General features: G+C 39.5%; 1 protein-coding gene across 4 annotated transcripts in view; it reads left to right on the top strand.

Annotated features, from left to right (window-relative positions):
• The window catches only part of CRYBG3 (crystallin beta-gamma domain containing 3), a 131,823-nt gene that overhangs the window by 71,015 nt on the left and 47,042 nt on the right, over positions 1-13,766 (top strand). The window lies entirely within an intron of this gene.

The raw sequence follows: 13,766 nt of genomic DNA, 5'->3' as shown, positions 1-13,766 counted from the left end.
AGGTGCTATTTTAGCAAGAGATTAACATTAAAAGGCAAGGATGCGAGCCACTGGTTCTCAGCTGGAGGTGATTTTACCCCTAGGGAGCATTTGACAGTGTCCGGAGACATTTTGGATTGTTGTGATTTGTGGAGGCCTAGATGGGGGCTGATACTGATAGCTACTCCATGGATGCCAGGGATACTGCCAAACCTCCGTAAGTCACAGGACAGCCCTCTCAAAACAAAGAGTCACCTGGTCTAAAATGTTAATAGTGCAGAGGTTGAGAAATCCTCTTATAAGTGAAACTGGGGTGTTTGGGAAATACAATTAAGTCAGGATATTAGGCAGAACTTTGGGAGAAATGAGGGCAAAAGCCAGATAATGAAGGGCCTTATACACATGTTGAGTCCAGATTATTATTTTTTTTCTTTATTTGACCTTGAGCCTCTGATGGATTTTATGCCCAGTGAGCAAGATTAGATTAGAAATTTAGAAAGATCTTTGTGGTGACTCTATCCAGAAATGTCTTGGGATGGAGGAGATAAGTCTGGACATTATAGAAGTCAAGGTCACAGAGAAGAGGAGATACATGTTAGAGAGTTCTGTAGGGATCAGTGTTTATCAAATGTTGCTTATTTTTCTGACCAGCTCTGGAGATTTTTAAGTATGTTCAGAGGAGCATGCTTTCTTTCAATTCAGGAGTTCTGCAGTCTCTTCCCAAAGTAACTTTACCCATATAAATACTAACTGTCTGCAATGACCTCTAAAGCCCTCTTTGAAGGAATTGATAATAAAGTGAAGGGTGTCCACATGAACTTTGAATGGGCACAAAGAGTTGCATGCTCTGGCCTTTTAGGTTTTTGTCTGTCTGGGCTATTCACCTGGTCAGGCAGGAGGAGCCAAGAAAGGGGGAAGCTGCACAGGAGCAAGGGAGCTTTTTTTGTGTTTCCCCATGAATGATCCTTGTTAGTAAGACCACGAGTTGGAAACCAGTTCTACCTAAAAGACCTATAAGACAGGCCACTGAAGATAATTGGGCACTGAGTTTCCTTGAGCAGTGGATAGATAACTATGAGGTACTTAGTCCACAATTCTATTATGCAAGGTCCATGCATTTTCTCTACTTAGCCATTCCTTTCTTGACCTCTAAAAAGGCAAGCAAGATGAAACAAGATAGAACCTTCATCCTTTTATTTTAGTTCTTCACAGCCATATGCATTCAGGGAACTATGGGTCATGAGTCCAAGAATCTTCTGCTCTAGTGTTGAATAATTTTTAATATTTTTCCTCCTTATTTAAAAAGATAGCTGAATGGAAGCCTTGCTGTTCCTAGAAATGTTCAACAATGAATGTGGCATCTTCTCATGATGACTATGACTAAAACAAGCAAACAGAATAAAACCCCAAATCACTCATTGAAATCTCCCAATAATAGAAAATGTGAAAAGATATAAATACTATATATAGGCAAATAATAGGTATTTGGTATAGAAAGTATGATAATATACATTGGAAAAAACTGGTAGGAATTGGCATGTTGATTACTGCTGTATACAAAAGTTTGGGGTGTTTACGAAAATAACGACAGCTTTTATGTAAATAAATTCCCTTGACATAAAATCTTCTGTTCTCTTAAGATGTTTTTTAACAATTAAAAGACTACTTGTTAGCTTATAAAGATATTATTATAATCTTGACATTTGTCAAGTTCTTATTAATGGCCTTACATGCATACTTGTACTGAATCTTCACAAAGACCTCAAGATAGACACTGTTACCATATTCATCTTATAGGAATGGAAACTAAGGGTCTCAGGTAGGAGTCATACAAAGTATAGAACTGTTATTTGAGATCAAGTCTGTGTTACTGTAGAGCCCATGTCATATTTTCCTTTTTTTTTTTTTTTAATTTTTGTTACAGAGTGATTACACTAAAAAAGTACCTTAACTTTGGAAAACTGGATTTCATTCAACCAAAAGCTTATTAGCATTTCATTTGTACCTAGAAATGTATGCTAACATTGCAGACCAGTACACATGTATAATAAATATTTACATGACTTTCAGACAGTTCATTCATAATTTAAATTTACGTTCACTAAAATATTTTCAGATGAAATACTTTGCATTCGTCAGACATAGCAGAGAGTTGGAAGAGTTTTGGGTTTTTTTACTACTTTATTGAGACACTGTTGACATATAAAGAGCTGTACATATTTAACATCTACAACTCGATGAGTTTGCAGACATGTGTACACTGGGGAAACCATTACCACCATCAAGACCAGACATACCCACCTTCTCCCAAAGTTTCTTCCTGCTCCTTTATTATTATTATTTTTTTCTTGTGATAAGACATAAGATCTACTCTCTCTGAAAAATTTTAAATTTAAGACACAGTATTGTTAGACATAAGATTTAAAGCTCTCATGGTTGTCGTAACCTACATAGGTTAACAGGTAGATTTGACATGAGACATCTTTTTCCCATATAGATTTTCAGGTGTCCCTAACCTGGGAAAGAATGATGCACTACATGTAAGATCTAAGTTAAAGTAATATAAAACAAAATAAAGAAGAAGATAGATAGAAAAGTTGCATAATGCAGTACAGTTTTCTAATGTCCTGGCTTCAGAATGTAGAACACTGTGAATCTACTAAGGTCAAATTCTGGACATGTTCCTTAGGGATAATGTGATCTGTGTCTTGGAGTGCTTGGAGAAGACAAAAGGAAATATGTTTCTAATTCCAAATGAGGCAGTCAGATATACTGACTTTGAGTTAATTTCTTTTTTTTTTCTTTTTTTTTTTTAAAGGAGAGGTCCAGAAGAATATAGGAGTATTTAGACTCCAGAGATTAAACAAGGAATTTTTATTCCTTGGCTTCCTCGATATTTTCCCCTCAGTTTTATACTAGCTTAACTTTTGGATTTGCTTTTGTTAGGATTTTCAGACCTGGGGCCTCTTTTCAGGTCTCTGAAACCAGGTAGTATGCAATGGGGAGACCATTATTTCTCCTAAATAAATGTATATACCAATTCTCCACTGGTGTCTCATAATACTTTGCCCACCAGGGGTTTTAGCACAAGAGCTCCAGGGCAGATCAGCTATGGGATTGTATGGAATTTAAAAACACCCAATTTACTAATCCTTAAAGACTTGTCTTTGGTCCCAAAACATCTGTTCATTTTTTCTGACAATGGGGATCTCTGGACCAGAGATAGCTTACCAGAGTAAGCTATCCAGATTTTCCCTTGGATATAAGTGCTTTAAAAATATAAAATGGAGTACAAATTTTAGATCATTCCATCATTATTCATTCTTCTCAAACAATAGAGCTCCACTTTAATCTGTGTGACTTTCAAAATTATATAATTGCACCTGGCAAAGCAGGGATGCTAGTAACATAGAAATCTCATGATGCTTACTCTGGACATGACTCTTAAGTGCCTATTGCAATCTCCTCTTGAACAAGGCAGTTAGAAGTTGTGGGTTTGGGTTTTTGTAGTTTTTTGTGTGTTTTATATCACACTTCATACATGTATCCCCAGGAGATTTAGCCCAGGTGAATGGATTTGGGTTAGTTCGAGCTCTGCCCAGTAGGGACACCATATTGATGGTAACTGTCAACTAGATCAGATAATGTATATTTGGTAGATTTGAGTGAAGAATGCAGAGAGTGAAAAAAGGAAAGTGGCTCAGAAAGGTACTTAGAAAAAGATAGAAGGCAAAAGCTGTAAGGCAAGAAAAGCCTTGAGTAAACAAAAGCAGAAGATGGAAAGAGGAGAGTGATGCCACTTAAGAGGCTCCTGTGGCCCTTGGCCAGGTCTCTGAGAATAGCAGACAGAGTAGGAAGGACACAAACCCAATCCATATGAGGAAATTTGTTTGTGAATCCACAAGCATATGGCAGCAGTCAGCTCTTATACTTGACACTGGGTCCTGTGACAGTGGGTCCCTCCTCTGCTCAGCTTCCAGGCTGCATTGTTGTTGCCTGCTTCCCAGTTCACTCTTGCACAGCCCACACGGTAGGATTTGTGCAAATCATTGCTCAAGTAAAGTACATAACATCATAACACAGTTATTTCTTAATGAAAGGTCACAAACACAGCATATGTACACATATCTGTATTTGTCTTTTTATGTCTTTGTCTCATTTTACTCCAATATAATGTGACCCATGGCGTTTCAGCTTATCCTCGTTCCCCTATTCCTGCAACCCTAACAGGGAGTAGAGAACAGTTGTAGGGGCAGAAGAAGTAAAAGCAGAGATGGAGCATTCCAGAGTTACCAGAGTAAGGGAGGAGAGGGCCATGTAATTAAGAACTGCTATAGACTCTCCTGGAGCTCTTGGGCCTGCTTGGTAAGTTACTGTTAGTACCAGTTTCTTGACCAGGACCCAGATGGGGCTCCTTTAGCTAATCCTCACATTGTATCCTCACAGCCACTTTGAGCTTGTTTTATACTTACAGGTTACAAGAAACGGGCATGTTCAGCTTCTTCGGGTGGTGAAAATTTGTGTTGTCAGTATAACCAGGATTGCTGGTGTGCCACCCAGTTGTGCATATTTCAGTTGAAAGGCTTGTCCTGGGGACTTTACGGCAAATCACTTATGGAACATTTAAAGGCTTCATTTTATATATTTATGTGTGTGTGTGTGTGTGTGTGTGTGTATATATATATATATATATATATATTAGTATATTTTTATACTTTTATATTTGTATCTGGAAAATGGTGGATCTTTCTCAAGATAGACATGTGTATGCATGTATATGCATGTATATTACATGTATATATATAAAATTAGGATTTAGGGGAGCTCAATGATAACAAGTACAGGTATTTTAAGGATAAAGTGTTATATTAATAAAAGAAGGGATGGTGGGGAGCCTGGGTGACTCAGTCGGTTAAGTTCTGACTTCGGCTCAGGTCATGATCTCACAGTTCGTGGGTTTGAGCCCCGCATCGGGCTCTGTGCTGACAGCTCAGAGCCTGGAGCCTGCTTTGGATCCTGTGTCTCCCTCTCTCTCTGTCCCTCCCCTGCTCGCGCTCTGTCTCTCTCTCAAAATAAATAAACATGAAAAAAGAAAAATTTTAAAAAGAAGGGATGGTGACAGTGATGTGAAATAAATTCACCCAACTCTCATTTTTATTTAAGAGCCTTGTGAAGGTAATGAAAGTAACACATATTGTCAGGTTCCAAAGGTTTACTGTCAAGGAGGGATTAAAAACACAATTATGGGTTATGAATTATAATAAACATTTCAGGTAAAAAGCCTTTCTCTTTTATCCTGAAGTCTCAAATGAAATTTGATCCATTGATATGAAGTTTTTAATTCCTTGGAAGTTGAGAAGTAAGTAGTAAATGAGAGGTTTTTTTTAATGTATTTTCTTCTGATAGATGCTTTGGTTGTTTTTGACACTGTTTTGCTTGTTCATGTAAGGTGAATGTTTATCCTCGAAATGTATTCTTAGATTAGATTTATAACGTATTAAAAGCAGGAGAAAATTGATATTGTTTAGACTTACAGAAGTTGCTAACATTTTCCATAGGTCTAAGACTAATCTACAAACAACGAAATAGTAGGGACAGAGGAAGAGAGTTTGGTTCTCTAGCAGTAATGTCGCACAGAGAGTCGTGACACTGAGGCTTCTCTTTCCAGGAAGCAACTTTAGTCCTGCCGGCACCCCTCAGTTGGGCTCGTCCTCAAAGAACTGAGCCCCAAATGCCACGTGGCATAGTTTTTAATGTATTTTTTACTTCTTTGTCTCCCATATATGGTAACACACAAACATGTAGTCTGATTAAGTGGTCTCATGTTACAAGGTCGCGAGGGATGTTGTAAAGTGCACTAATAGCAAGGTTGCCTTGAGTTTTTTTTTTTTTTTGTTTTGTTTTTTTAGGGAGGGGACCCTACCACCTTACCCCCTCTGATGCTCAGACCCCTCTATTTAGGGTCAAAGAGCGTCGTCTTGGTTTAGAGGTTTAAATTTTTATAACATCATTACATGAGTGGCTTTTTTTTTTCTTTAATTATGGCCTCAATGAGATTGGAGGCAGACTACAACCAGGGGAGCTAAGCAAGGTTAGATTAAGCAGCCTCCTAAAATTAGGACGATAATTCCCATGAGGATTTTGAATGCCCTGAGAGTTGAAAATCATCCTCCAAATAAATCCCCAGGCTTTCGGTCATTCTAGGTCTGGACTGGGACACGAGAAACCTTTTTCGTTTGATCCGTGATCTCTTCTTGGACTTTCCTCTCATTACCTATCTGTAGGCAGCAGTTGCTCAAGTTAAATTTTCCATAAACACCTCCCTCAGAAGCAAGCATGTAATCTAAGGCCAAGCAATTTTGATAGATGGCATTGCACATTTTGGTTTGTTGCTTGGCTAGTAAGTTAAGAGCTCTGGCAGTTTCGTTGTTACAATTTTTACAACTGCTTGCAGTCTAATTATGCGGTTTAGCATGTAAATAGGAGTGTAGTAGCCGCAATACCCATCCTCTGCCCAGGTGGCAGGGCCATGATATTGGATTATATGCTCCAGAGGCCATTTATTATCTTTTTGAGTATTAATTTGTAAGGCACGCTGCTTTCTTTGAGTCTCCCTGTCCCCATATACTTGGAATCCCAAATACTTCTCTCTAGCAAGTGGGAGCAGGAAGAAAGATGGATGAGTAGTTTCCAGCACATATGACCCTGACCAGACTGAGGGAAGTAGTATATAGGTTGTCTTTGCACATATCTAGCATAGTCCACCTGGGACTCGCCTTTGATGCCTGTGTTGACATTGTCTCAGGCCTCTCAGAGATGGGAGAAGTTAGACAAGGGGTGGGGATCTGGCTCAAGGTGACCTGAGGTCCCTCACCATTGGGTTTTTCGGACAGTTGAGTTATAAAGTCTTTGGCATAGGCATGCTAAGTTTTTAACAGACGACAATGAACTTTTCTCCACTAGGCAAGACAGTTTTTTTTCCAGTAACTGAACTTTTAAGAAGCCAAACCCCAATAGTAGGACTGGGGTATTTTGTTTTACTATAAGGTTTGTGGGGATCTAATTTTTAGTCTCTTAAGGCCATTGTTTCCCCATGTAGGTACCAGCGAAATATTCTATTCCCAAAAGGAAGGTGAGTGTTAACAAAAACCTCTCATCACATTTTTAGCCAGCCGAGGCAGCCTCTGCCAACCTATGGAAAAGAGTAGAGTAGGAATCACAATGGTAGTGGGAAACAAGGCGTGATAGTGCATCACAGTAAGGAAACATATAGAAAATACGGACAGTCTTTTGGACTTAAGGACATCGATTCCTCAAGCTTCTGCCATGCATGGATTAGTCAGCTTCTGGAGTGACTAAAGCAGGGCTGCAGTTTCTTGGAGCCTCTGGAGTTGCATATTGCTTCTTCCATATGGTCAGCTTGCACAGCATTGACAGATCAGGAGCACATTCCCAGTTTCAAGATGCCAGCTTCACTCTGCTGTGGTGAATCCAGGGACCCACTTCGGCTACCTTTACTGTAGTAGGGGTGGACAAAATGACAGTGAATGGTCCCCTCCAGAAGGGCTTTAGGGGTTGGACATTTTACTACTTTATCCATATTGCATTTCCTGGTTTAAAGGGGTGAGCATCTGTAGGCAGATTCACAGGTAATCGTTCCCTGACCCAGTGGTGAAAGGTGGTTAGGGTAAAGCCAAGGGCCCGTATCTGTTGTTTTAGGATTAGATTGTCTATCTCATTTAGATCCCCTGCTTATGCCCTTGATAATGGGGACAAGGTGCCCATAAAGGATTTTATAAGGGGAGAACCCCATCTTCTTTTTTAGCCTCCCACTTGCAGCTGCAGTCTTTCCCTGAAGGTCCCTTATCTCTCCCTGCCTAATGTTAACCCTTTCCCTATTTACTTCTCCCCTGGCATAGGGCCTGTAACTACTGTTAAGGAACAGGGACGATGACCATTCTGGCTTCTTCAAGCTAAGGGACGGTATAGGGGTACAGCAGTTAGTCTACCCAAGGGTTGGTCAAATGGCCCACAGTATGGTTTTACAGGAAGGCTGGCAGGTATGAGGTGGCATAAACGTTAGTAGACATAAAGAGAAAAACACAAAGTAAAGATTATATTGACCAATAAGATGGCGTCTTAAGATAATGTCTACAGTTTCCAAACCTGTCAAATAATCTAGGAGAGACCCTGACTTTGTAAACAACATATGTCAGGGAATCTCTCATAACCCAAGTGATGGGAGAAGCAGGAGCAGTAAGTAATCAATGGTGGCTCTATTTTTAAGAGTTTGGCATGTAATCCTTGTGAGGTGTTAGAGTTTTGCTGAGTATAAACAGACAGTCTGCTTTATTTTGATGTGTAAAACTTTTTTAAGAGCCAGGAGTTCTATTAGAGAAAGAGTCAAGGCAGCCATTTACCATTATTAATTTGTAAATATTTAGGTAAGCCAAACCTGGGTATTATTTTATAAAGCAGAATTTTTATTACTTTTTGTGCCTTTTTTGTCTTGTAGGAGAAGGCCTCTATCCAATTAATAAAAGTATTAACCCATACAAACAGATGGTGGATTTTTTTTTTTTTTTTTTTTTTTTTTTTGACCTTGGCATCTGAGTGAGACCTAATTGTTAATCTTTCCTGGATAGTCTCCATTCCTTGACTGTCTGGGAAAGCAAGTTTGTGGTTGAAAGGATTGTTTCTAAGACGTACTTCACAGCCTGATACTACTTGGAGAACTGTCCTTGACAAATTTTTTCTAGTAAACATCTTTGGGCCATTTGATAAGTTTTGTCCCTCCCTAAATAGAAGCCCTGATGCTGTGTTTTAATCATCTTTTAGCTCTGTGAGCTTGGTAATAGTAATTGCCCTGCTTGTTTGTAACCATTCCAAGGGCTAGAGACAGTGTTTAGGAGTTAGACCCCAGTTTATTTATTTATTTTTTGGAGAGAGTAGGTGTGATTGAGTCTCCTTTAATAATTGATTTAGCAGCAAACTATTTTCCTGAACCCTTTAATATCCAGTTATTTCCAAAACACATATAATATCCAGTAATTTCCAAAAACACATAATTGTTCATCTGTCCTGGAGTTAGTAGCACCATAGTCTCTAATTTATTTACAATGTTCCTTTCTAGCAAAGGAGTAAGGCTCTCTGGCATTATCAGTAAAGAATGAGAAAAAAGTAGGTTTCCTCATATACATCCCAGGGTCTGAGAGAAAAATTTAGTTTTTCAAAGATGCCTCTAGTTGTCATGCTGTGTTTGGATAGTTGGCCTGGAGTGGAAAGGAGGACAGAAAGGGTAGCTCTGGTGTTAAGCAGAAAATCAGTTTTCCTTCCATATTTAGAGTTACCTGAGGTTCTGGGTTTCTGATAAACAGTTGGTTTAGGGGAGCCACCGTGAAGAGCCCCAGACCCCGGTTAGTCCCTTCCAGGGACATTGGTTATCTGAACCCTCACAGATAGAGGTCCCTGAGGGGTGTTCAGCTCTCCAGTGATTGTCTCCACATAGGGGCATGGCTAATGGGGTGTTCATTTTGGTTGTCCCCTCTGAGGACGTTCTCCTTTTCGTGCTCTGAATGGCCATATAAATGGCACTTGGTGCCAGGACCTCAGGAAGTCTGGTCTGACATAGTACGTAAGGCCACAATTAAGGCCTCAGATTTTTTTTTTTTTTAAGCTTCCTTTTCTGTTTTGTTTGTAATACCCAATTGGCAGCTTATAAGAGCTCCTCCAGAGTCCCTTCAAGGCCAACAGCCAATTTTTGCATTTTTCTCTGAATATCTAGGGCTGACTGAGTGACAAATTTGTTCTTTAAAGTTATCTCAGCCTTAGGGGTGTCAGGGGAGATAGCCGTATATTTAATGAGAGCCTCCCTCAACCTCTCCAGGAAGGCCATTGAGCTCTCATTTTGTGTTTGTAAGATAGTGGCTAATTTAGCATAATTTAAGGGTTAAATCTTATATTTCCTTAATTTTTTTTAAAACATCTGTCTCACTAAGAGTCTGACTTAACAAAATTATTATATCTTAATTTTTTTAAGGCCCAAAAACAATGAACATAGGGGTATTCTCCCCATTTCCTTCACATTTGCAAAACACCTCCTATTGTAGGATAGTATTGTTATCGATATGTTCCTCTGGGGGCCAGGTTCCCTCTTCCAATTTGTATGGGAGCCAAGCCTTTATGCAAAGAAATGAATCATAATGCATTCCAATGGAGTAATGGCCTTGGATGGGGAATTACCCATTTATAGGAAAAAGGAAGAAAGTTGTCCCTTATCTCAATTTCCTATAGCCTTCCAGGAGAAACCTCACCTCCTGGCCCCTTGTTTCAGCTGGCTATGCGATTGGCAGCCAAAAGCCCTGTCAGTCTCTGAGTTGCTGGGAGTAGTCATTCTTAACCAGGCTTGACTCTACCTCTGAGAGCTGGCCTGGTCTTTCCTGTTTTTTGTTTTGTTTTGTTGTTTTGACCCCTCCATTTCCTGCCTGTAGGACCTTGGGGGTATGTTGGAGGTATGGACTGTGACCAAGCAATATTTTCTTGGTTGTTGTAGGATGCACTAATTTTATTTTGGCCCAGCAGTAACTTACATAGCAATCATTGGCCATTGAGGGAAGGGGTTAAAGAGCCAAAGTCAAGGTCTGTTTCCCTGCCTTTCTCAACAATGCCCACATAAATGTTTCAGCCATGTGGATATCCATTTTTGGCATACAACGGGCTAAGTTTAGTAAAATGGCTCCCATGTATCTTAGTAAAAGCCCTTCATTTATCATCCATCCCTCACATGGCAAAGGCGTCCATTCCTCTGCTGAACAGGAATAACACAAATGTGGAGGATTTGGAGGCTGGCACCAGAGTATTGCCATCATTTTCCCAGCCTTTGGATCAAACGAGGAGGAATTTTAATCTTAACCCCGTGTACTTTTAAAATCCATTTATTTTAACCTTGGTCCTTCCTGACCACACATTAAATGTCTTTTTAAAGATTTTTCATCACAAACCTTCTACAACTTTTCTTTGCATTTAGATTTTGTCCCAAGCCATTTCTCTCCAAATAACCAGTCTCATTTAGGACAAAATTATTTTCTTTTACCTTCAAAAAAATATATATTTCTATTTCTTATATTTTTTTTATATTTCCTACTTATCTACATACAGAGTTGCTTTTCTAATTTTTATCAGTTTTAACTACATGTAGCAGAATTTTAACTCTTAGAAACCTTAGTCTCCAGTGAAAACTAAGTAGTAACCAATTACGAACTCTGTTACATCAGAATTTTTTTTTAGATGGCAAACTTACGAATACATTAAGCAGAAAGCATGTTTTTTTTTTTTAACAATTCCAAATACCCTTAGTTTTTTGCAACAAGTGAGAAGCACAAACCTACATCTAGTAAATAGGGCTTTAATCTCTTGTTAGATATCTAATGAATTAAATCTCAATTTATCATGCAAGCAAAACTTTAACATTTTAGGTTACCAAAGACTTTGAAAGCTATCTTAAGGATTACCCATGAAAACTTTGAGACAGACAAAATTAACCATCACTTTAAGTCATCCTTTTGTTAGCAAATTAGAACAGAGATAACATGAACCTATTTGACCTTCAGCAAATCTAGGTTGAATAAAAGTTTGTTTCTGTGTGTGTGTGTGTGTGTGTGTGTGTGTGTGTGTGTGTGTGTGTTTAATGTTGATAAACACTGTCTTAAACTAACAAACTTAAATTAGCTTAAACACTGAATACGTTTTACCTGGGTCCGAGAAACACAATTTGTTCCCTTCCCCATGGTTAATCTTTACCTGGAACATTGGTGGGGAAATCTGACGTGGAATTCTTTGATCCTGGACATTTGGGTGGGAGGAGGAGCTGATGGTGCCAGAGGCATTGAGGAGCCAGTTATGCAGGCCACCCCCCAAGTGGTGTAGAAACAGGAGGAGTGGGGGGGGCGGGTGGAGGAAACGCAGAAGAGACAAGGTGCCAGCGGAAGGCAGAGAAAGAGAATTCGCATTTTTAAATCTTGTCAGCTTGGACAGAGGAGCAGGCACCAGTTTCTTTTGTTTTGTTTTCCACCAGTGGACTTAGGCAGTAAATGTCAGTCCAGAGAAGGCAAGGAATTTCCCTGAAACAAAAGGAGTTTTGGCAGCTGCTTGGGAATATTCCTTAAAGTCCCTGTTCTGATATAGAATAACCAGAGACACTTGGCTCTAATTATCATAGTCATTGATCCAGGAAATAGAGAAAAGTCCCCAAACACAGTCACATGGTGACTCCAACCTGCCACCCAGCGCCCAGTGCCTTAGAGTTGCAGCTTTGTTCCTTGTCCCTTGTGGAATTACTAGTGTGACTCTGGGAGGTGATCAAGCTCCCCTTCTGCCTCTTGCAGGTCTACCAAAATGAACCCGGGTTTTTACCAGTCTGATGGGTGCTCCCTTAGCTGGTTCCTGAGCCTCATGGGTTCCATTAGTGCACACAGGGTCCTCTCCCCAGCACGCCAGGAGGGCTAGTCTCCTTCGGATCAAGTGCTCTGCTGGCACCAGCCTCTCCTGGTGCCCCGATGGTTCGCATTCCCAGTGGCAAAGGAGGTGGCAACTCACCGACTCTGAATCCTGGACAAGCCCCCAAGTGATGTAGCAGGATTCTTGCACAGAGAGTCATGAAACCGAGGCTTTTCTTTTCAGGAAGCAACTTTATTCCTGCTGGCACTGCTCAGTTGGGTTTGTACCCAAAGAACTGAGCCCCAAATGCCATATGGCACAGGTTCTTATATATTTTTTATTTCTTTGTCTCCCATATATGGTGACACACAAACTTACTCTGATTAAGTGGTCTTATGTTACAGGGTGGGGATGGAGGTTGTCAAGTATACAAATAACAAGGTTGCCTTGAGGTGTTTTTTTCTTTTTTTTTTTTCTTCTTTCTTTGGAAGGGGACCCTACCACAGTTCTTTTTAAAAATAACGTATTCTGGGGTTCTTGGGTGGCTCAGTCAGTTAAGCATCTGACTTCGGCTCAGGTCATGATCTCATGGTTTGTGAGTTCGAGCCCTGTGTCAGGCTCTGTACTGACAGCTCAGAGCCTGGAGCCTGCTTCAGATTCTGTGTCTTCCTCTCTCTCTGCACCTCCCTGCGCACACTGTCTCCCTCTTTCCCAAAAATAATAAACATTAAAAAAAAAAGTTAAAAAATAATGTATTCTGTATTTTCCAATTAAAAAGTATATCTGTTACAAAGTTTTGTAAAAAAGGTAGGTTAAAATTATCCAATTTCTCTGGACCCAACCACTCTTGAGTTTTTTTCCTACTAGTCTTCTTTTATGAAAAGTTGGGGGGGGGTTGCATACTTATCATCTTACCAGTTTTATAAGTGAGAGGTTTTGTCCTATTCTTTCATCCTGACAGTGATTAAGGTGAGTAGATAAATAGATTTTGACTTAAGTTCAGTCTCTGCCCCTCAGTAGCTGTGTTACTTCAAGCAAATTACTCCCCTTCCTTAGCTGGAAAATGAGAATGATGGTAATATAATCTCATGTGGTAGCTCTTTTGGAAATAAAACACATAAAGCTCTTGGCCAGTAGTAAGTATATTCCATCAGGTGGTAGGTAGATGTATAAAGATTTATGCTTATGCATCGTTTGGGTATTTGCACTATTTACAACTTTTTGGTATTACAAAAAAAAAATTCATCTTTGAATATAAATTCCCCATCATTTAGTTTTAGGAAACTTTTTCTAGCTAAAAAAAAGAATTTTACCAAAAATATCAGAGAGTTAAACAATATCACTCTTTTAAA

This window comes from Puma concolor, chromosome C2 (genome assembly GCF_028749965.1).
Source record: "Puma concolor isolate L17-30 chromosome C2, mPumCon1.1.hap2, whole genome shotgun sequence".
Taxonomy (NCBI): Eukaryota; Metazoa; Chordata; class Mammalia; order Carnivora; family Felidae; genus Puma; species Puma concolor.
This window is presented reverse-complemented; position numbering and strand designations above follow the sequence as displayed.